Source organism: Bombina bombina, chromosome 1, assembly GCF_027579735.1.
Source record: "Bombina bombina isolate aBomBom1 chromosome 1, aBomBom1.pri, whole genome shotgun sequence".
Classification (NCBI taxonomy): Eukaryota; Metazoa; Chordata; class Amphibia; order Anura; family Bombinatoridae; genus Bombina; species Bombina bombina.
Genome location: NC_069499.1, coordinates 958,358,659 through 958,381,133, shown reverse-complemented (window position 1 = coordinate 958,381,133; position 22,475 = coordinate 958,358,659). Strand labels below are relative to the sequence as shown.

Genomic DNA, 22,475 nt, shown 5'->3' with positions numbered 1-22,475 from the left:
AGCACCAGTAATGATGCAATATCATAACACCACTCTATTAGTGTGCAGTTTTTAGACAGATGCATTGATCAGGTAGTGGATCATTAGTGAAGCAACTCTCTGCCAACTTGGAACTCAGCTGGCTGTATTTGCTGCCAGCCCTGGAATCTCTTTCAGAAGTCACTATCAGTCCTCACAAAACATGATAGGGTTAAATACATTTCTGACTTCACCTCCATTGTATCCCATCTAGGCTGTAGGAAGAGGAATGCAACTCTGCTGACCAAAAAAAGCATCCTGTCTATATGCAACAGGAGGATGTTAAAGTAAGGTGAGTCAACCTTATCAATATAAGCTGAAAGCTCATCTTCATATCCATATATTTATGAAAGCAAAATGCAATAAGCAGATCAGCTTCTTCTTAGAGCTTTAGTATTATTTAGTATTAGTAAGAGATTTAGAACAATGAGACTTACTGTAAGAGATATAATTTAGATTAAATAAAGCTTAATTGGAAATCAGAAATATACCTGCCTGCCACCTGTGGTAATGGGAGCATTCTTCATCTAGTAATCACTAATACATAATTTGTACATAGTAGAGGTTTAAACTTTAGTACAACTACTACTAGGAACTAGAGCTGACACCTGCTTGATATTAAAGAATAGCAAATGGATACATCAACCCAAAAAATATTATTAATGCATTAATTAATTCGTTATTGTTTTTAATATTAAAAAAAATCTCAATTAACCCCTAACCCGCCTCTGTACTTACAGGGAGTGCAGAATTATTAGGCAAGTTGTATTTTTGAGGATTAATTTTATTATTGAACAACAACCATGTTCTCAATGAACCCAAGAAACTCATTAATATCAAAGCTGAATAGTTTTGGAAGTAGTTTTTAGTTTGTTTTTAGTTATAGCTATTTTAGGGGGATATCTGTGTGTGCAGGTGACTATTACTGTGCATAATTATTAGGCAACTTAACAAAAAACAAATATATACCCATTTCAATTATTTATTTTTACCAGTGAAACCAATATAACATCTCAACATTCACAAATATACATTTCTGACATTCAAAAACAAAACAAAAACAAATCAGTGACCAATATAGCCACCTTTCTTTGCAAGGACACTCAAAAGCCTGCCATCCATGGATTCTGTCAGTGTTTTGATCTGTTCACCATCAACATTGCGTGCAGCAGCAACCACAGCCTCCCAGACACTGTTCAGAGAGGTGTACTGTTTTCCCTCCTTGTAAATCTCACATTTGATGATGGACCACAGGTTCTCAATGGGGTTCAGATCAGGTGAACAAGGAGGCCATGTCATTAGATTTTCTTCTTTTATACCCTTTCTTGCCAGCCACGCTGTGGAGTACTTGGACGCGTGTGATGGAGCATTGTCCTGCATGAAAATCATGTTTTTCTTGAAGGATGCAGACTTCTTCCTGTACCACTGCTTGAAGAAGGTGTCTTCCAGAAACTGGCAGTAGGACTGGGAGTTGAGCTTGACCCCATCCTCAACCCGAAAAGGCCCCACAAGCTCATCTTTGATGATACCAGCCCAAACCAGTACTCCACCTCCACCTTGCTGGCGTCTGAGTCGGACTGGAGCTCTCTGCCCTTTACCAATCCAGCCACGGGCCCATCCATCTGGCCCATCAAGACTCACTCTCATTTCATCAGTCCATAAAACCTTAGAAAAATCAGTCTTGAGATATTTCTTGGCCCAGTCTTGACATTTCAGCTTGTGTGTCTTGTTCAGTGGTGGTCGTCTTTCAGCCTTTCTTACCTTGGCCATGTCTCTGAGTATTGCACACCTTGTGCTTTTGGGCACTCCAGTGATGTTGCAGCTCTGAAATATGGCCAAACTGGTGGCAAGTGGCATCTTGGCAGCTGCACGCTTGACTTTTCTCAGTTCATGGGCAGTTATTTTGCGCCTTGGTTTTTCCACACGCTTCTTGCAACCCTGTTGACTATTTTGAATGAAACGCTTGATTGTTCGATGATCACGCTTCAGAAGCTTTGCAATTTTAAGAGTGCTGCATCCCTCTGCAAGATATCTCACTATTTTTGACTTTTCTGAGCCTGTCAAGTCCTTCTTTTGACCCATTTTGCCAAAGGAAAGGAAGTTGCCTAATAATTATGCACACCTGATATAGGGTGTTGATGTCATTAGACCACACCCCTTCTCATTACAGAGATGCACATCACCTAATATGCTTAATTGCTAGTAGGCTTTCGAGCCTATACAGCTTGGAGTAAGACAACATGCATAAAGAGGATGATGTGGTCAAAATACTAATTTGCCTAATAATTCTGCACTCCCTGTAAAGTGAATGTAAATTTTGATGCTAAAGTGCCCGGTTTTAAAAAATTTGATTAAAAACAGGGCACTTTAATTCATCAAAATTTATATCTCACTTGTGTTGCAAAGCCTCTTCCTGGGTCTAAAATGAGAAATCCGGCTTCCTTCAATCACGGCGTTGAGCCAGACACTGAGTCCCCTGGGGTGGGAAAGCCGTGATTGGAGGATGACCTATCCATCATTTCTGACATCAGAAATGGCTTGCGACGACCAAAGGAAGCTGGATTTGCTGTCAAGTTTAAAAGGTAAGTTTTTTTCACAATAGGAGTGAAATGTAAATTTTGATGAATTAAAGTGCCCCTGTTTTTAATCAAATTTTTAAAAACCCGGGCACTTTAGCATCAAAATTTACATTCACTTTAAAAGGACAGTCTATTAAAAATATAACTGCAATGATTCATATAGGGCATGCAATTTCAAACTTGCCACATCTGATGTCACGTGATTTTAGAACGTATGACATTTATGATGTCATTCATGGTGTCAGATGTGAAGTCTATGCCGAAAAGTCCTCTAGTTTGTTGATTTTCTGTGACAGGCTAAACAAAATCTAGGTTTCTGAAATTGTTTTACATGCCACTTTTTAATTGAAGTTCCTCATTATTAGTAATAAAGGTCATACACTGTATGCAATAGATGCAATAAAACAATATGGGATAGTACATTTAAATCAACAGTCAAGTCAAAATTAAACTTCAGGGCATGCAATTTTAACAACTTTCCAATTTACTTTTATCATCAAATTTGCTTTGCACTCTTGGCATTCTTTATTGAAAGATAAATCTAGGTAGGCTCATATGCTAATTTCTAAGCTCTTGAAGGCCGCCTCTTATCTAAGTGCATTTAGACAGTTTTTTACAGTTAGACAGTGCTAGTTCATGTGTGCCATATAGATAACATTGTGCTCACTCCAGTGAGTCAGCACTGATTAGCTAAAATGCAAGTCTGTCAAATTAACTGAAATAAGGGGGCAGTCTGCAGAGACTTAAATACAGGCAGGGATAGGTGAATGTTTTGGAACATTTAAAAAAAATTGTTTAATGTAATAGTATTTCTAATGCTTTCTTTAAATGTACTATTTGATTCAAATTTTCTAATGATTTGATTCAAATTATGCAATATTCGAATTCGAAAAATTTGAATTTATATATTTGTAATAGTATTTCTAATGCTTTCTTTAAATGTAATATTCAAATTATGCAAAATGAAATAGAAACATTTAAATTGATATATTTGTATATATACCACATGAACTATTGAATGGCTGAATAGTATTTATTAAATCGAATGTTCGAATTCAAAAGTGACATTCGAAAACTGTAAATAGCATTCGATTATAGAATTTTTAAGAATATTCATTCTTATCAATACTCGTGTCACGTGTCGCGATGGTGACTCATTGCTATGGTCGTTGCCATAGACGCGGCGGTAGTTCAGAGCATGTGGTGATGACATCATCACCACATGCTTTCTCTCTCTCCTAGATGCCGCTTCTGATTGCACCTGTATGTCCTCCTTGGTGCCAATGATTGTACTCTATTTCCCTTACTACACTGCCCAAGTATAGTTGTTACTGTGTGTACTGCTGGATTGCCATATCGTTACTGAACTCTGCCTGTCTGACCACTCTGCTTGCTTAACCCTTGTACTGCTGAATTGCCATATTGTTACTGAACTCTGCCTGTCTGACCACTCTGCTTGCTTAGCCCTTGTATTGCTGGATTGCCTTATCATTGCTGAACTCTGCCTGTCTGACCAGTCTATTGGTTTACTCCTGAACTGTTATACTGCTGGATTGCCTTCCTGTTGCCGGACTCTGCCTGTCTTGACCATTCTCTACCTTCATCTTATTGCCGTGGAGGACTGCCCTGTCTACCGTGAGTACTGCTTACCTCAATTCATAAACTCACTCTGTTCTGGGATATTTCCTATCCTTCCACTTGAGGCCGAGATAAGAAGACTACTGGCCAAATTTGGTTTGATAGAGAAATATCCCACGAGCATTACATTGTACTTTGGCCATGGACCCAAATGAGGTAGGAAGAGCAGTCACTCTTCAGGGACAGATGCTGGGAACCCATACCATACACTTGCAGAATGTGGATTCTAAACTAGAGGCTATAACCGCTCTGCTCTCCTCACTGCTTGCAGACAAGAATGCTACTCCTGTTGCTACACAGCCAGTCCCAGCTGCTAGAGCTGCAACTTCTTCCCCTGCTTCTGGAAGTATAACCCGGATACCTTTGCCTGACAAGTATGATAGTACTACTGATTGTAGAGGTTTTCTCAACCAGTGTAGGCTGCACTTTCGCAACGATCCTCACACCTTCCAGTCTCATCAATCAAAGACCACTTGTATAATTTCTTTATTAAGATACAAGGCCCTAGCCTGGGTCTCTCCCCTTTTGGAACAGAGCGCTCAACTCCTGAATGATGCTGAGGCCTTCATTTCTGCATTATCTTCTGTGTTTGGGACCTAAGGCAGCGCTTCTGCTGCAGAGTACTCTCTCTTGGATCTCCACCAAAGCAATAGAACTGTGGCACAATACACCATTGAGTTTCGCACCTTGACACTTGAGACCAGTTGGGATGGCAGTGCTCTTAAGGCGGCCTTTAGGAGAGGCTTGCATGAGCACATCAAGGACGAGCTTACTTATCGTGATGTTCCTTCTTCCCTGGATGAATTCATAACACTTTGTATCAGTCTGGATTCTCTCTTTTATGAGAGACAAGCTGAGAGAGATAGAACTCATAGAATTCCTCCCTCTTGTCCTCCTACCCGTCCGGACTCTATACTATCCGCTACCCCTTCAGCACCTTCAGTTACCTCTGTAGAGAAACCCATGGATCTCTCCTTCCTCAAGCACACAGAATCTAAAAGACAGAGAAGAAGGAGATTGAGACTATGTTTCTATTGTGGTTCTAATTCACACCAACTTAAGAATTGTGATATTCTGCAGGGAAAAGCCAATGCTTAGAGGATAAAACTGGGGTACCTCTAAGCGTGGCCACTACTAAATCCCCTAACTCTTCTCAGGTCCTGGTACCTGTTACTCTTACCTTTCTTCAGAATTCTGTCCACGCTCAAGTCTTTATTGATTCAGGGGCAGCAGGAAATTTTCTAGATCACTGTTTCATGATTCAAGCAGGGTTGCCTCTTCTGCAGAAAAAAACTATTTCTCATAATAACTACTCTGGAGGCACTCCCCTTGGATCAGGTTTAATCCATTTCCAATCGGCACCCCTAATCATGACTGTGGGAGTCCTTCATATCGAACAGTTGCAGTTCAATATCATTCATTCTCCAGCACAACCAATAATCCTTGGTCTTCCTTGGCTTCGTATACACAATCCACAGTTCGACTGGACTGAGGGACAGTTGGCCTCCTGGGTTACATCCTGCTTCCACTCCTGTTTGGCTAAGGTTACTCCCCTGCACCACATCCCTATAGCCAGCCTACAGACCCCTTCAAGCCTTCCCTCAGTATATGCAGATATTACAGATGTATTTGAAAAGAAAGCAGCTGATGTGCTGCCACCCCACTGTCCTTACGACTGCAAAATGTACCTCTTTCCTGGAGCCCCACTTCCTAAAGGGAGGACTTATCCACTCTCCAAAGCTGAAACCAAGGCCATGGAAGAATATATCCAAGAGAACCTAGCTAAAGGTTTTATTTGCCCTTCCTCTTCTGCCGGGGCTGGCTTCTTTTTTGTCAGTAAGACCTTTTATCGACTACAGAGCCCTAAACAACATCACTATCAAGAATCGCTATCCTATTCCTTTGATCACTGATCTATACTGTACGATTCACTCTAAAATGCTCGCTACTTCACTAAGTTGAACCTACGTGCGGCGTACAATCTAATGCGTATCTTCCCAGGACATGGATGGAAGACTGCCTTTAACATGAGATCCAGGCATTATGAATACCTTTTAATGCCTTTTGGGCTATGTAATGCCCCTGCTGTCTTCCAAGCATTTGTCATCAATGTCTTCTGTGACCTCCTTAATCGCACTGTCATCGTCTATCTGGATGACATCCTTATATTCTCCTTCACCCTTGAGGAGCATCATGAGCATGTAAAACAGGTACTTCTTCACCTCAGGAACAATTCTCTGGTAGCCAAACTGGAGAAATGTGAGTTTGATAAGGTCCAGATCCAGTTCCTTGGCTATGTCATCTCGAAGGAAGGTTTTGCCATGGATCCTACTAAGCTAACCACAGTTCTGTAATGACCTCAACCCACTTCATTAAAGGATGTACAGAGATTCTTGGGGTTCTCCAACGCTTCACTCACTGAGCTAACTAAACGAAACAGACTGTAAGAATTGGCCTTCTGTAGCCATGAATTCTTTCTCTCATCTGAAAAAGGTCTTTTTTTCTGCTCAGCCATCCTGATCCTGACCTGCAGTTCTCTTTAGAGGTTGATGCCTCATTTGTTCCAAATTCTTTACTCCTGCAGAGAGGAATTACGATGTAGGCAATCGTGAACTCTTAGCCATTAAGATGGCCTTGACTGAATGGCATCATTGGCTAGAGGGTACAGCTTACCCCATTCATATTCTCACTGACCACAAGAATCTGACGTACCTAGAGACTGCTCATCGACTCAATCCTCGACAGGCCAGGTGGACCTTATTCTTTTCCAGTTTTAATTTTGTAGTCTCTTATCTTCCTGGGACCAAGAATAAAAAGGCTGACACTCTTTCACATTGGTTTCCTCAGTCTAGTGGCTCTTCTGAAGCTCCTATCAAACACATCACTTTTCTCCCAACATGTATGGTGGCCTACCATGAATTCTGACTCACAGGATTATGTAAAGGCCTGCATGACCTGTGCTGCCAAAAAGACTCCCCAATCCTTGCCTCATGGCTTACTCCAACCATTGTCCATTCCCAAACAACCTTGGATACACATAACAATGGATTTTGTTGTAGACCTCCCTCCTTCTGACCATAATACTGTTATCTGGGCTGTGGTGGATCGTTTTTCCAGACTTGCTAATTTTATACCCTTAAACAAGCTACTGACTGCCCAAGAATTATTGACTCTTTTTCTGTTACATGTGGTATGACTTCATGGCATTCCTGTGAACATTGTTTCTGACAGAGGTCCTCAATTCATCACTAACTTTTGGAAAGTTTTTTGCAAATTGATTGGAACCACTGTTTCCTTGTCTTCTGGCTACCATCCCCAAATTGATTGGAACCACTGTTTCCTTGTCTTCTGGCTACCATCTGGCTAACAGAGAGCGAATCAAGATCTCAATGCCTATCTCAGAGTTTATGTCAATTCTCTTCATACCAACTGGTCTGGATCATTGTGCCTAGCTTAGCTGGAAAAGAATACTCACTGGCACTCTTTTCTACGATGTTCTCCATTTAAAGCTGCAGCAGGCTATCAACCTTGTGTCTTTCCTCTTTCCGCTCAGTCTACAGGGGTTCCTGCTGCAAATCAACACTTAACTAACCTCACTACTTATTGACAATGTATTCTCTCTCAGTTACGTTCACCTGTCTCCAGATACAAGAGATTTGCTGATCGTCATCGAGCCACTGTACTTGCCTTTTCGGTAGTTAAACGTGTCTGGGTCTCTACTTGACATGTTCGTCTATGTCAACCCTGTCATAAATTAGGGCCTAGGTATATTGACCCTTATAGGGTCCTTAAAAGACTGTCTCCTGTTGCCTACAAAGTGGCCTTGCCCAGAACCCTGTGCATACCACCAGTCTTCCACATCTCACTACTCAAGCCCTACATCAAGAACAGATATTCTTGACTCAAACCTCCTCCCCCTCCGCTCTTGATTCATGGTGAACCTATGAGGTTGCTAAGATCCTGGATTCCAGATACAGGCAACTGCAGTACCTCGTGCATTGGAAGGGTTACTCTGTGGCAGATTGTTCCTGGATTCCTGCCCATGATGTGCATGCTCCTTCTTTGGTTTCCAGGTTTCATGCTGCTCATCCCTCCAAGCTGACTTTAGTTCCTGGAGGTAACCTTTAGGAAGGGGGCTATGTCACGCCACCTCCGTGCCGCTGCTCGCTATGGCTGTTGCCATAGACGCGGCGGTGGTGACTCGATGCTATGGCTGTTGCCATAGATGCGGAAGTGGTTCAGAGCATGCGGCGATGACGTCATCGCAACACACTGTCTTTCTCTCCTGGATGCCGCTCCTGGTTGCACCTGTGTGTCCTCCTTGGCACCAATCTGTGGCTAGTTAAGTACTCTTTTTCCCTTACTACACTGCCCAAGTATAGGTGTTACTGTGTGTACTGCTGGATTGCTATATCATTACTGAACTCTGCTTATCTGACCACTCTGCTTGCTTAACCCTTGTACTGCTGGATTGCCATATTGTTACTGAACTCTGCCTGTCTGACCACTCTGCCTGCTTAACCCTTGTATTGCTGGATTGCCATATCATTGCTGAACTCTGCCTGTCGGGCCATTCTATTGGTTTACTCCTGAACTGTTATACTGCTGGATTGCTTTCCTGTTGCCGGACTCTGCTTGTCTTGTCCATTCTCTACCTTCATCTTATTGCAGTGAAGGACTGCCCTGTCTACCGTGAGTACTGCTTACCTCATTTCGTAAACTCACTCTGTTCTGGGATATTTCCTATCCTTCCACTTGATGCCGGGATAAGAAGACTACTTGCCAAGTTTGGTTTGATAGAGAAATATCCAACGAGCATTACAATTCGATTATGTAAATCGAATGTCTACAATAACATTTGTTCTAACATTTGAAGTTTGAATTTAAATACATTTGCCCATCCCTAAATACAGGTAATCACATAGGTAAAAAGTGTATTAATATAACAGTGCTGATTATGCAAAACTGTGAAATGGGTAATAAAGGAATTATCTATCTTTTTAAATATTAAAAATTTACCCCCAAAAACCCAGAAAACACTTAACCCTTCTAACCAAATCCCCCCTATTCACCAATACCCAATGCAATTAACTCCCTAACCACAGCCCCCTATCGTACTTAACCCATAAATGCAATTAACTTCCAACCACAGTCACCCGTTAGAAAGAACCCCAAATGAAACGCCCCAACAGAATGAACCTCCTTAACCATGAAATTAAATTTTAAAATCAAATCATACAATGGGTTAATTCATATTCATACTGGTTGGCTTAAGCAACCAATATGGTGCAAAGTACTTCCATTGGTTAAAGGTCCATGAAACCCAAAATGTAGTTTTAAACAACTTTCAAAAGTAGTTCTATTATTTAATTTACTTTGTGCTCATGGTATCCTTTGTTAAAAAGCATAGCTATGTAGGCTCAGCAGCATCAATGCACTACTTGTAATTAATTCACTTAGTGTGATCAGCTAGCTCCCAGTAGTGCTCTGCTGCTCCTTCGAAAATGAAGTAAATTTGACAATAGAAGTAAATTGGAATATTTTTTTTATTAATTATATGTCCTATCTGAAACATGGAAGAAAAATGCTGGATTTTGTGTCCAATTGGATGATTTTAATCAGTTTAGAAGAGTCAGAACTTGGCAAGAGACCAGAAGAAAATATTTTTTTTATCCAGTTAAATAAGTTGAATGAACTTTATTTGTTTTAACAAATTCTATACAGGATACTAGACTGACTTTATCAGCCTTCTAGGTGATCTGTGTAGAACATAGCTTATTGATTGCTTTACATTTCCATATAACCTCACTGTATATAAATGGAATTCAACTGGAAGCATATAAGACCTATCCAGTCTTTCCACTAACTTTTAATGGGACTAAATAAATGCTAGATATAATGATATAATGATTACAATCAAAGATTAGCCCAAGTATAAAAAGTGGAACTTAGAAAATTGTGAACACGTTAACATATTCCCCCATAGACTTCAATGGAGCACAAAAACGAAAAAAAAAAAAAACTAACACCCATGCTTGCATGTTAACCCGATCAAGTTTAACCAAGTTTGCTCAATATGAATATTTCACATTCCACTATTCATCTCATAGAAGAATATGTTTTATTTATTCTTAAATAAATATTACTATATATATATATATATATATATATATATATATATATATATATATATATATGCACGACTCGGTATACGAAATTTCGGTTTACGAAATCGAAATTTGAAGAAAATTTGACTCGGTTTACGAATTTTTTTCGCAATACGAAACAAAGTGCCGGTTTGCCCCCCTCGGTTTACGAATATTTTTCGCAATACGAAACCAGTGGCCCCTGTGCCCCCTGCATACTCAAGTATGATTGAATTACTGAATTTTGGGTACCAGTGTGGAGGTGTTGGAGAGGTTTTGGAGCCATTTTGCAGCAAGTTGTTGAGCCTTTTGGAGCCATTTGCAGCAAGTTGTGGAGCCTTTTGGAGACATTGGAGACATTTGCAGCAAGTTGTTAAGCCTTTTGGAGCCTTTTGGAGCATTTTTTGGACACTTTCTTTGAATTTTTTCGGACCTCCGAAACGCATTAATTGATTTTCAATGCATTCCTATGGGAAACCGTGTATCGGTTTACGAATTTTTCGCAATACGAAACGACTCGGAGAACTAATTAAATTCGTAAACCGAGGCCTCACTGTATATATATACACAATTACTTATATTATCTCGTTTTCATAATATAAGTAAATTGGAATTTGTCTGGTATCCTTTGTTGAATAAGAAGTAATGTACTACTGGGAGCTAGCAACTAATCAGCAGCTGCTGACTCTACCTAGGCATCCCTTTCAACAAAAGATATCAAGAGAACAAAACAAATAAGATAATAGAAGTAAGCTGGAAAGTCTGGTACATGATCTACTTAACTCATGAAAGAAAAAAATGGGATTTTATGTCCCTTTAATACAAGCACAGCACCCTCTCTGTCCCCTCCCCACACACCCTCCCTGCACACACAAAACCTTTGTTTTAAAAAATCTGGGACATTTACATGCATTATTTAATAATAACTGATTTGGAACATACACTCTGGAATTACAGGGAGTATTAAGTAGATAAACCATTGACTATATGAGATATTCTGCTATATAATAGCCTCTTATACACAGACAAGTTGATTGGCTACAGTAGGTATTCAATTTATTTTAAATATGCAGTTCAGATCCATAAAATGTTAGTGCAGTTTCTTATATTGTAAAGGATAATATGTGAATGTAGCAACAAATTGGTTTCAACAGTTTTTGTGTGCAGTTTTGTCTTAGCAAACTTATATATAAGCTGGGCTGAAGGTATGTGAACGGAGAGAAAACTTTATCTATATACCACAACCCTGCTTACTTAAAGGGCCAGTAAATGTACCAGATAATATTATATAATTCTACACATAGTACAGAAATATATAACATTAGCTTAGCGCTAGCTTTATATAACAAAGGGCTGCATAGATATTTACCTAAGAAAATTACTTTTACAGAACACCGCTCCTTGCTCTACTGAGCGGGTCTGTTTTTTTAGAAACGCATTGTGGCACGCTGTCTATTCACAGCCGGCCCGATAACGCCTTTAAACTCAATCTAGCTCCTTCCAGTTACCAGACCAGAGTGTGCAGAGTGTGCAGAATTATATAACATTATTTGGTACGTTTATTGGCCAAAGGGACACTAAACCCAATTTTTTTCTTTAATGATTCAGTTAGAGCTTTCAATTTTAAGCAACTTTCTAATTTACTCATATTGTCAATGTAAATCGTAAGAACTGGCCCATTTGTGGTTGAGAACCTGGGTTATGCTTGCTTTTTGGTTTGCAAAATGTAGCCACCAATAAGCAAGCGCTATCCAGGGTGCAGAAGCTAAAATGGGTTGACTCCTAAGCTTTAAATTCCTGCTTTTTTAAATAAAGATAGCAAGATAACAGAGAAAAATTGATAGTAGGAGTAAATTAGAAAGTTGCTTAAAATCGCATGCTCTATCTGAACCATTAAAGAAAAAATGTAGGTTTAGTATCCCTTTAAAAATATTATTATTATTATTCTTTATTTTTAATGCGCCAACAGACTCCACAGTGCTGCCCATGGGTACAAAGATAAAAGTACAACGGAGAAACAATATAATAAAAGACAAATTTTTACAGACAAATACAGGGGGAATTGAGGGCCCTATTCCCGTGGGAACTTACAATCTAGATGAGAAGGAGGATGGGAAACAAGAGGTGGGGACTGCAAAGGTGAGAATGATAATAGTGAGGAGATAGATAAGGGCAACTGTTAGGTAAGTGAAATTAATTTGTTACTGAGTCAGGTGATAAGCTTCCCTGAACAAAAAGGTCTTTAGGGAACGTTTAAAGGAGGACAGGTTAGGGGAAAGTCTGACAGCTTGAGGAAATGTGTTCAAGAGAGATGGTGCCACACGAGAGATGTCCTGTAGTCTAGCATGGGAGGAGGTGATGGTAGAGGACACAAGGAGCAGGTTGGATCTTAGGGGGAGGGCTGGAGTATATTTGTTGATGAGTGAGGACAGGTAGGGTGGGGCAGCATTGGTGAGGGCTTTGTAGGTCAGGGAGAGAATTTTGAATTTAATTCTGCTGTAAATGAGGAGCCAGTGAAGGGACTCACAGAGAGGTGCAGCAGAAACAGAGCGCCAAGAGAGGTGGATTAGCCTGGCAGATGCATTTGGGATGGATTGAAGGGGAGAGAGGCGGGAGAGAGGGAGGCCAGTTAGTAAGTTATTACAGTAGTCAAGTCGGGAATATACCAGGGAATGGATTAGCTGTTTAGTAGTTTCAGCGCTCAGAAATGGATGAATTTTGGAGATATTGCATAGGTGGTTATGGCAGGATGAAGAGAGCAATTGGATGTGGGGAATGAAGGACAGATTTGAGTCAAGTGTGACTCCAATGCAGTGGACTTGGGGTGATGGGAAAATAGTGGTGTCGCCAACAGTGATAGAAAAATTAGAAACTGGAGTAGAGTTGGGGGGGGGGATTAGAAGTAGTTCGGTCTTGGACATGTTTATTTTTAGGTGGTGAGAGACCATCCAGGAGCAAATGCCAGATAAGCAGTCGCTGATGTGAGAATTGACAGAAGGAGAGAGTGCAGGGGCGGTAGTCATAGCTGTTGATAAGTTTACCCAGTGAAGAAGTGTAAACAGAGAAGAGTAGAGGACCCAGGACAGAGCCTTGAGGTACTCCAACAGACAGAGGCAATAGAGAGGAGGAGTCACCAGCAAAAGAGACGGAGAAGGATCTGTTAGAGAGATAAGAGTGAATCCAGGAGAGGGCAGTGTCACAGAGCCCAAGAGAGCTGAGAGTCCGTAGGAGCAGCAGAGAGGTCAAGTAAGATGAGTATAGAGTAGTAGCCATTGTTTTTAGCAGAAAGGAGATTGTTAGTAACCTTGGTGAGGGCAGTCTCAGTTGAGACAGATTGCAGGGTGTTGAGCAATGAGTTGGAGGACAGGAAGTGGGTTAGGCGATTGAAAACTAGTTTTTCAAGGATTTTTTAAGCTAGCGGGAGCAGTGATATGGAGTGGTGGTTTTTTTGAGTATGGGTGTGACCTGCATGTTTGAAGGAAAATTAAAACTTTTCTTATGAGTGTCACAATGGTGTTATAACATTGTTTTTGGTACACACTGAAGTCTTTTGTATGTGTTGGATTTTTACCCTTGTTCATTACTCATTCACTTATTCATTTTAGACTTTCAGTGCTCTATGTTTCATATTCTTTCATCTACTTTATACAGCTGACAGGAAGTCACAATTACCTTTATATGTTATGTTGCTCTTTGTGTCGGGGAGCAATGCATTTAACTGCTTGGAGACTACAGTAATTTTATTAATAGTCTTCTATCTTTAAAGGGACAGTCAAGTCCCAAAAAAGCTTTCATGTTTCAAATAGGGCATGTAATTTTAAACAACTTTCCAATTTAATTTTATCACCAATTTTGCTTTGTTCTCTTGGTATTCTTAGTTGAAAGCTAAACCTAGGAAGGCTCATGATAATTTCTAAGCCCTTGAAGGCCGCCTCTTATCACATGCTTTTTTATTTGCTTTTCACAACAGGGTAGAGCTAGTTCATGTGAATCATATAGATAACATTGTGATCACGCCCGTGGCTAGTGGCAGACACTGCACTAATTGGCTAAAATGAAAGTCAATAGATAATAAATAAAATGTCATGTGATCAGGGGGCTATCAGAAGATGCTTAGATACAAGGTAATCAGAGGTAAAAAGTACATTAATATAAGTGTGTTCGTTATGCAAAACTGGGGAATGGGTAATAAAGGAAAGGGATTATCTATCTTTTAAAACAATAAAAATTCATGTGTTGACTGTCCCTTTAAGGGTAGTTTATTAACAATTAAAAATCACAACCACATTGGCAACTATTACTAATTAACTTACCTTTTCTTTATGGAAAGCAGACTGGCATTCCTCCGCCAGCAGCTCCTGCTGTAGTTAGCCAGCGATGACAAATCCGGCTTCCTCCAATCGTTGAGTGCCTCACGAGCTGGACCCCAAAGGGGTCACACAACGATTGGAGGAAGCCGGTTCGTCATTGATATGCTAAAAACAGCAGGAGCTGCTGGCGGAGGATCGCCGGGCTGCTTTACATAAAGAAAAGGTAAATATTTTTTTAAAAAAGGAGCTTCAATGTAAAGTTTAATGAATGAAAGTGCCCCTGTTTTTAAGAGTATTTTTAGATACTGGGCACTTATTCATTAAACTTTACATTCACTTTAAGAAATGAAAGGAACTATAAACACCTTGTTATTATAATATATTTCTGCTGCTGTGCAATAAATATATTAGGTATGTTGGTTTTGTTTAATGTATTGTGCAATGGTAAATGGCGGCAGCGCATGCTGCCCACTCACCATGAAGCAAAGCTGAGGTGGTTATTGATAGCGGACCTTGTCCATCCGGCAAATGATAAATGGGGGCATCATTGTCTTAAGGGTTAAATATCTAGAGGTTTTTTTGTGGGGTTTCTTGGGATAAGGGCCGGTTTGCACAATCACAATTGTACATGAGTGTGGTTTACACAAACCCTTAGAGACAGCACCTCCAATTAGGCTGCTAGGAGCAGTTAGTAACAAATGACCTTTGCAAAGCCTACTTTATTGTACCAAGGTGGGGTGATTTTAGTATAAACACTTTAGAGGTCTGAACACTGGGGTTTATGGAATGGGGTGCAGGGTCTATTTTAATGGGGGAAAACCTTAGTGCATGTTTAAGAGACACAATAGTCAAAACTGAAATATGCACAAGTCCGTGTCAATACTGAATAGAAACATTTTTGTATTATAGTTGTATTAGCAAAAATGCTATCACTTTTCCTCTGCACACACACATATGTTGTGCACGCCCCTTGCACCCTCATTCAGAACCCTGCGTCAGCTCAGACAGCAAACAGTGACATGTATTGTGACAGCGAGGACTTTGTTTGTATTATAAGCTCTGAGCGGGAGTGGTGCTTTGTGGCAAACCTAGCCACTTCTGGACTATAACGTAAGAAAGGTTGTCTGTGACAGACCCTTCGGTCAGGACTGAAAGTGTTAACTTTATTTTCTAACCACAAGTGGCTGGCTCCAGCTACAATCTAATTAATGCTTAGCATTCTATTGTTTGATCACCCCCAGAGAGAAACGCCTAAGTGATAAGGAGAGTCAAGAGTGTCCTGTGGTTGAAGTGTTTAAGTAATATAATCCTATTGTATCATGTCAAGGGCGCTTCTCCCTTTTATCTAATGTACAACATTCTTTCCACCCCCATCTGGGGGGGGGGGGGGTCAAAAACCTGTATAAATCTGTGTGCTGCCTTCAAATAAAGTATTATTCTGTTTAAAACCTGAAAACTGGCTGGGTTGTGAATTGCTGATTCCCTATGCAGGACATTGTTCCCTGGTGTTAACCCTTGGTATCCGGTTGGTACCGTTACAATTGGTGGCAAGCGACGGAATGAACCTTATCGCCCAGAAGAGCAACTACACAAGCCAGTAACCTCAGGAAGAGGGGGATTATTACAATACTGACTAAGATGGAAGGAGTACCAGGGACCGAAGTGAATGGAGATGGATTATTCTAAGCTAAAGAGACAAACGTAAAAGGAACTGGTAGAAGCCAGGGGAAAGATAGGCAGCAGCAAACCCAAGGCTATATTAATTGCTGAGCTGATGGAGGGAGACAGAGCTTGCAGCGCTACGCCTCCAGCAGCCATGGAGGAGACCCTATACCAGAGGGAAATGAGGACCAGGCTGGAATTTTTACCCCAACCTGTACCACGGGATATGCTATCCGTGGTAATGGCAGATGTGCAGGAGTACGTGATGGCACACAGTCCACGGAATGCATCCTCCCGAGCAGAATCCATTTTGGACGCACTCAGCAACCCAGTAAGACCCAAAATCCCATACCATGCATTTAAAATGTTTTGTGAGGAGAAGGATGAGATTGATGGGTATTTACAGGATTTTGAGAGACTGTGCGAGTTACATGATTTGGAGCAGTCCGTATGGGTGCCGGTGCTAGCAGGCAAGCTAGCCGGTAGGGCAGCGGAAGCGTATCGCGCTGTACCCAGGGAGGACAGCAAGGATTACGCTAAAGTGAAGAGAGCGATCTTGGAAAGATATGCCATTACCTCAGAGGCATACCGGCGCAAGTTTAGAGGCCTGCGCAAGCCAGAAAGAGATTCCCATGCAGAGTGGGCCCACAAGCTGGATCAAGCATCTCAGGGGTGGATACAGGCCAGCCAAGCTACCACCATGGAAGAATTGCGACAACTGATGCTGTTGGAGCAATTCTTTAACGGCTTGTCCCCAGAAGCCCAAGAATGGGTGAGAGATCGAAAACCCCTCACCTTAACCGAAGCAGCCAGATTAGCAGACCAGCATTTTGATGCCAGGAGGCACCATGGACTACAGCCTAACAACGGACGGGCTAATATACAATGCCACACCTGCAAGCAGTGGGGACATATGGCACGTGAGTGCACCCAAAATCGGAGCAGACAAGCTTGGAACCAGGTCAGACAGAACCTGGCCCCAAGGGCGGCTGCTCACCATTACCAAACGGAGCCAGCCGCTCATGAGGTGTTGAGCACCCAAGCCGAGGAACCCCTGGGAATTCTGCATGAGGTGATGTCGGTCCAGGGACTTCGGGATTCGGGAGCTACTTTAACCCTGATAGCTCCCCATTTGGTGCCGGATACAGCACCCACTGGCGGATCCGTGGCAGTACGAGGGGCACGGGGAGCAGTATACCGATTGCCCACTGCTAGAGTGGAGTACAGACCCCCAGTCACCCCAGCAGCTGCCAGTTACCAACCCCCGGCGCACCGCTATACCACACGGCCTCCGGCCACGAACTACCCTCAGAGAGCCCGGTTCAATTCGCGGGGCTACTCACAACCTATTCGGTGCTTTGGATGTAAGCAACTAGGGCACAAAAGACCAGAGTGTCCCCTAAATGCAGCGAATCAAGCACAGTCCTGGAGAAGACCCGCTGGCGGAATCCCACATAATCCTCAGCCTGTGGCCCGCTACGTAGAGGCGCCAGAATGCTGGGGCAGCCTACATGAAGCAGACCCCGTGCAAGCTGCCCACCGGAATAACCGGCAACGGGTTAAAGTGAATGGGAAGGAGGTCAGTTGTCTACGGGATACTGGTGCTACCATGACCTTGCTTCAAGAGAACTTGGTGCCTGAGAAACAGCACACTGGAGACACTGTGGCTGTGAGGGTAGCAGGGGGCACTGTGTTCCGCCTACCTGTTGCCAGGGTACATTTGGATTGGGGAGTGGGCGCTAGACTTGTGAATGTGGGGGTCAAGAAGGACCTACCTGCTGATGTTCTCCTTGGAAATGACTTGGCCCCCCTTGTTTCTGCCTATGCTCCCATGGATCCCGCTAATGTTAACCCTGTGACTACCCAAGCCCAGTCCCTCCGGGAAGAGACGCTTCCATGTTTGGGGTGGGGGCAGTACTGAGCCAAGTTGGAGCAGATGGCGGAGAACACCCCGTAGCTTACTTGAGCCGAAAGTTGTTGCCCCGGACATCCCCAAGCCGATCCGTTGGGATCAGACTGTGTATGCCGGCTTGGTTCTGGGGGAGCATTGTGGCAAACCTAGCCACTTCTGGACTATAACGTAAGAAAGGTTGTCTGTGACAGACCCTTCGGTCAGGACTGAAAGTGTTAACTTTATTTTCTAACCACAAGTGGCTGGCTCCAGCTACAATCTAATTAATGCTTAGCATTCTATTGTTTGATCACCCCCAGAGAGAAACGTCTAAGTGATAAGGAGAGTCAAGAGTGTCCTGTGGTTGAAGTGTTTAAGTAATATAATCCTATTGTATCATGTCAAGGGCGCTTCTCCCTTTTATCTAATGTACAACATTCTTTCCACCCCCATCTGGGGGGGGGGTCAAAAACCTGTATAAATCTGTGTGCTGCCTTCAAATAAAGTATTATTCTGTTTAAAACCTGAAAACTGGCTGGGTTGTGAATTGCTGATTCCCTATGCAGGACATTGTTCCCTGGTGTTAACCCTTGGTATCCGGTTGGTACCGTTACATGCTTGAATGCCAGTGAAAGGGGGAAATGCAGTACATTTGCATATGCTGTTTAAAAAGTGAAAGCTTTTATGTTAATTATTGTGTTAAAGGGACATAATACTCATATGCTAAATCACTTGAAACTAGTGCAGTATAACTGTAAAAAACTGACAGGAAAATATCACCTGAGTATCTCTATGTAAAAAAGGAAGATATTTTACCTCACAACTTCCTCAGCTCAGCAGAGTAAGTTCTGTGTAAAAAGTTATACTCAGCTGCTCCCAGCTACAGGTGTTAAAAAAAAAAAAAAAGAAGAAGAAATGAACAGCAGCCAATCAGCATCGACAGTGCTGAGGTCATGAACTTTTTTACTGTGATCTCATGAGATTTGACTTAACTCTCATGAGATTTCATAGTAAACTTCCTTAAACTGAATAGGGAAATAAGATGAGTGTGCACGTAAGCTCACTCCCTTAGCTGCTTAGCTGTCCCGGGACAGACATATTGATTTGCTGCTTAGAAGTCCTTTACAATGAGATGTGGCTACTGAGGAATTTTTGAGGTAAAATATATTTCTTTTTTACATGTGTAGATGTAGATGGAGATGTTCAGGCGATATTTTCTAGTCAGCTTTTTACAGTTATGCTGCATCACTTTCAAGTGTTTTAACATTTGGGTATCTTGGCCGTTTAATACAAGTATACTGAAAACACGCTTTAAAGGGACAGTAAACACCTTGAGATTTTGATATAAAATGTTTAGTTTTGTGTAATGAAACAATTATGAAATATATTTGTATTTATTTTGTCCCCTTTTCGTGCAATTTAACTCTGAAAATTGAGTAATTTCTAATTCTCTGAACTGAGGCAATTTGTCTTTTTTTTAGATAACAAATGCAAAACAATGCACTTTTTACTAACATTATTGTTGTCTGCAGACTAAAGCCCAAATTGGCTCCTCCAAATAAGGCAAATGGTGGGTGGGGTTTGGCTATTGAAAAATAATTGTAATAAAAAGGATGTTAATTTGTTTTAAAAATGTTAAGATTTGGCTGATATGTTATTCTATAGCAACACAACAGAAATGTCCCTTTAATTTAAAACTAGCATTGCACATGAGCGCTATTTTGCGCTCGCATGCAATCCCGCCCTCTGCCCGCGCACAGCCAATCACGCATGGGCAGAAGCTGTTAATCTCCCCGGTCGGACAAGACTGGGGAGATTGAAATTTGCCACCTAAAAATGTTAAGATTTGGCGCTGATATGTTATTCTATAGTAACACAACAGAAATGTCCCTTTAATTTAAAACTAGGGGGTCGATTTATTAAGCTGTTGCGGACAGAGGTGCACATACGCACCCCTGTCTGCCGCAGCTTGACTCTGGCGGGCTGAATTCCTAAGAGGTGGCAAAAGGTTAGGGAAGCAGCGTTCTGATGACCGCTGCTTGTTAAATACGGACTGCAGGTTCTCTTGTGAGTGAGCCGTAGTGGGTCGAAGTGTTTGATAAATTGACCCCTTTATGGTACATATTTCAAATTTGACCTTCAGGACCCTTGATAGTAAAGAGTGTGTTGTTCTCAAAATATGTTTAACTGGCAATACATGGTGCTTTTTTAAATATTTTTAAATTATTAAAATACAAACAAACATTACAAGCTTTAGATACGGATATAAGATATTCTGAATTACTTTTCCAAATATAATTTTTGAGGTTACATAGAAACTTGTAACACAAGGAATGTAGTGTACTGGCCGTACAGCATGTTCATAATTAAATGCTCTTTATATTGGCTCTGTAAGGGGAAGAATACTAGAAATATTGAGAAAACACAGAGTAAATGTGCTAGATATACTTCTGATAAAGTATACAGAACATTTTGTACATTTACAAATCAGCAATTCATAAAAATATATTTTATTTTTTTTAAATGACTGAATTATTCATAATTTTAGCTTGAAGGAAATATCACTTACATTTTCAAGCTAGGGTTGATGGCTTTACAGCAGATTAGATTATCTGATTGTTTTGTCTGCTGACAGCCCTACGTTTTAAGTACATTTTTTGCAATGTAAGTAAATTACAAGCATTTTAGGGTACAATCTTTCATTGAAGCCATGCAGAAATCTCTGTGGCTGAGCACCAGGTTATTGTAATTTACATGCAGAGAAAATTGTCTTATCTGAAAACAGTTCTTAAATATCTTTCATGGTTGTTCTTTTTTTTCTTCCCTTTTTTTTTGTCTTTTTTATAGATGCTATTTCCAAAGCACAAAACAGCTGCAGAAACTAATTTCTGGAAAAAAAACTGTTTATAAATAAAATGCTCTCTTTCATTAAATAAAATGGGAAATGTGTTTACAAATACTCTATGGCCTAGTTTTCATTACCGTTGTAAACTGTGTAATCTCACAGCATTAACTGTGCTAGAAGTAAGCTTTTTGCACGCGTCAGGTAGCTCTCGTATTACAAGTTTAAAGAAAAAAGTTATTGCTTGCGCACTTACGGCTAGATTTAGAGTTTTGTCGGTAACGACCCGCGTAGCTAACGCTGGCTTTTTTCTGGCCGCACCTTTAAAATAACTCTGGTATTGAGAGTCTACAGAATGGCTGCGTTAGGCTCCAAAAAAGGAGCGTAGAGCATATTTAACGCCACTGCAACTCTCGATACCAGAGTTGCTTACGGAAGCGGCCAGCTTCAAAAACGTGCTCGTGCACGATTCCCCCATAGGAAACAATGGGGCTGTTTGAGCTGGAAAAAAACCTAACACCTGCAAAAAAGCCGCGTTCAGCTCCTAACGCAGCCCCATTGTTTGCTATGGGGAAACACTTCCTACGTCTGCACCTAACACTCTAACATGTACCCCGAGTCTAAACACCCCTAACCTTACACTTATTAACCCCTATTCTGCCGCCCCCGCTATCGCTGACCCCTGCATATTATTATTAACCCCTAATCTGCCGCTCCGTAAACCGCCGCTACTTACATTATCCCTATGTACCCCTAATCTGCTGTCCCTAACACCGCCGACCCCTATATTATATTTATTAACCCCTAATCTGCCGCCCAGAACGTCGCCTCCACCTGCCTACACTTATTAACCCCTAATCTGCCGACCGGACCGCACCACTATTATAATAAAGTTATTATTAACCCCTAATCCGCCTCACTAACCCTATAATAAATAGTATTAACAAATAACTACAATGAAATAAACTAACTAAAGTACAAAAAATAAAAAAGAACTAAGTTATAAAAAAATAAAAAAATATTTACAAACATAAGAAAAATATTACAACAATTTTAAACTAATTACACCTACTCTAAGCCCCCTAATAAAATAACAAAGCCCCCCAAAATAAAAAAATACCCTACCCTATTCTAAATTACTAAAGTTCAAAGCTCTTTTACCTTACCAGCCCTGAACAGGGCCCTTGGCGGGGCATGCCCCAAAGAATTCAGCTCTTTTGCCTGTAAAAAAAAACATACACTACCCCCCCCCAACATTACAACCCACCACCCACATACCCCTAATCTAACCCAAACCCCCCTTAAATAAACCTAACACTAAGCCCCTGAAGATCTTCCTACCTTATCTTCACCTCACCGGGTATCACCGATCGGTCCTGGCTCCAAAAT

At 41.2% G+C, this 22,475-nt stretch overlaps 1 long non-coding RNA gene across 1 annotated transcript; it reads left to right on the top strand.

Moving 5' to 3' along the window:
- Positions 1-242: 242 nt before the first annotated feature.
- On the top strand, positions 243-21,201 carry LOC128640617 (uncharacterized). Its single transcript, XR_008399360.1, has 2 exons — positions 243-310; positions 21,092-21,201. It is a non-coding gene; the product is annotated as an uncharacterized LOC128640617 (long non-coding RNA).
- Positions 21,202-22,475: the final 1,274 nt, after the last annotated feature.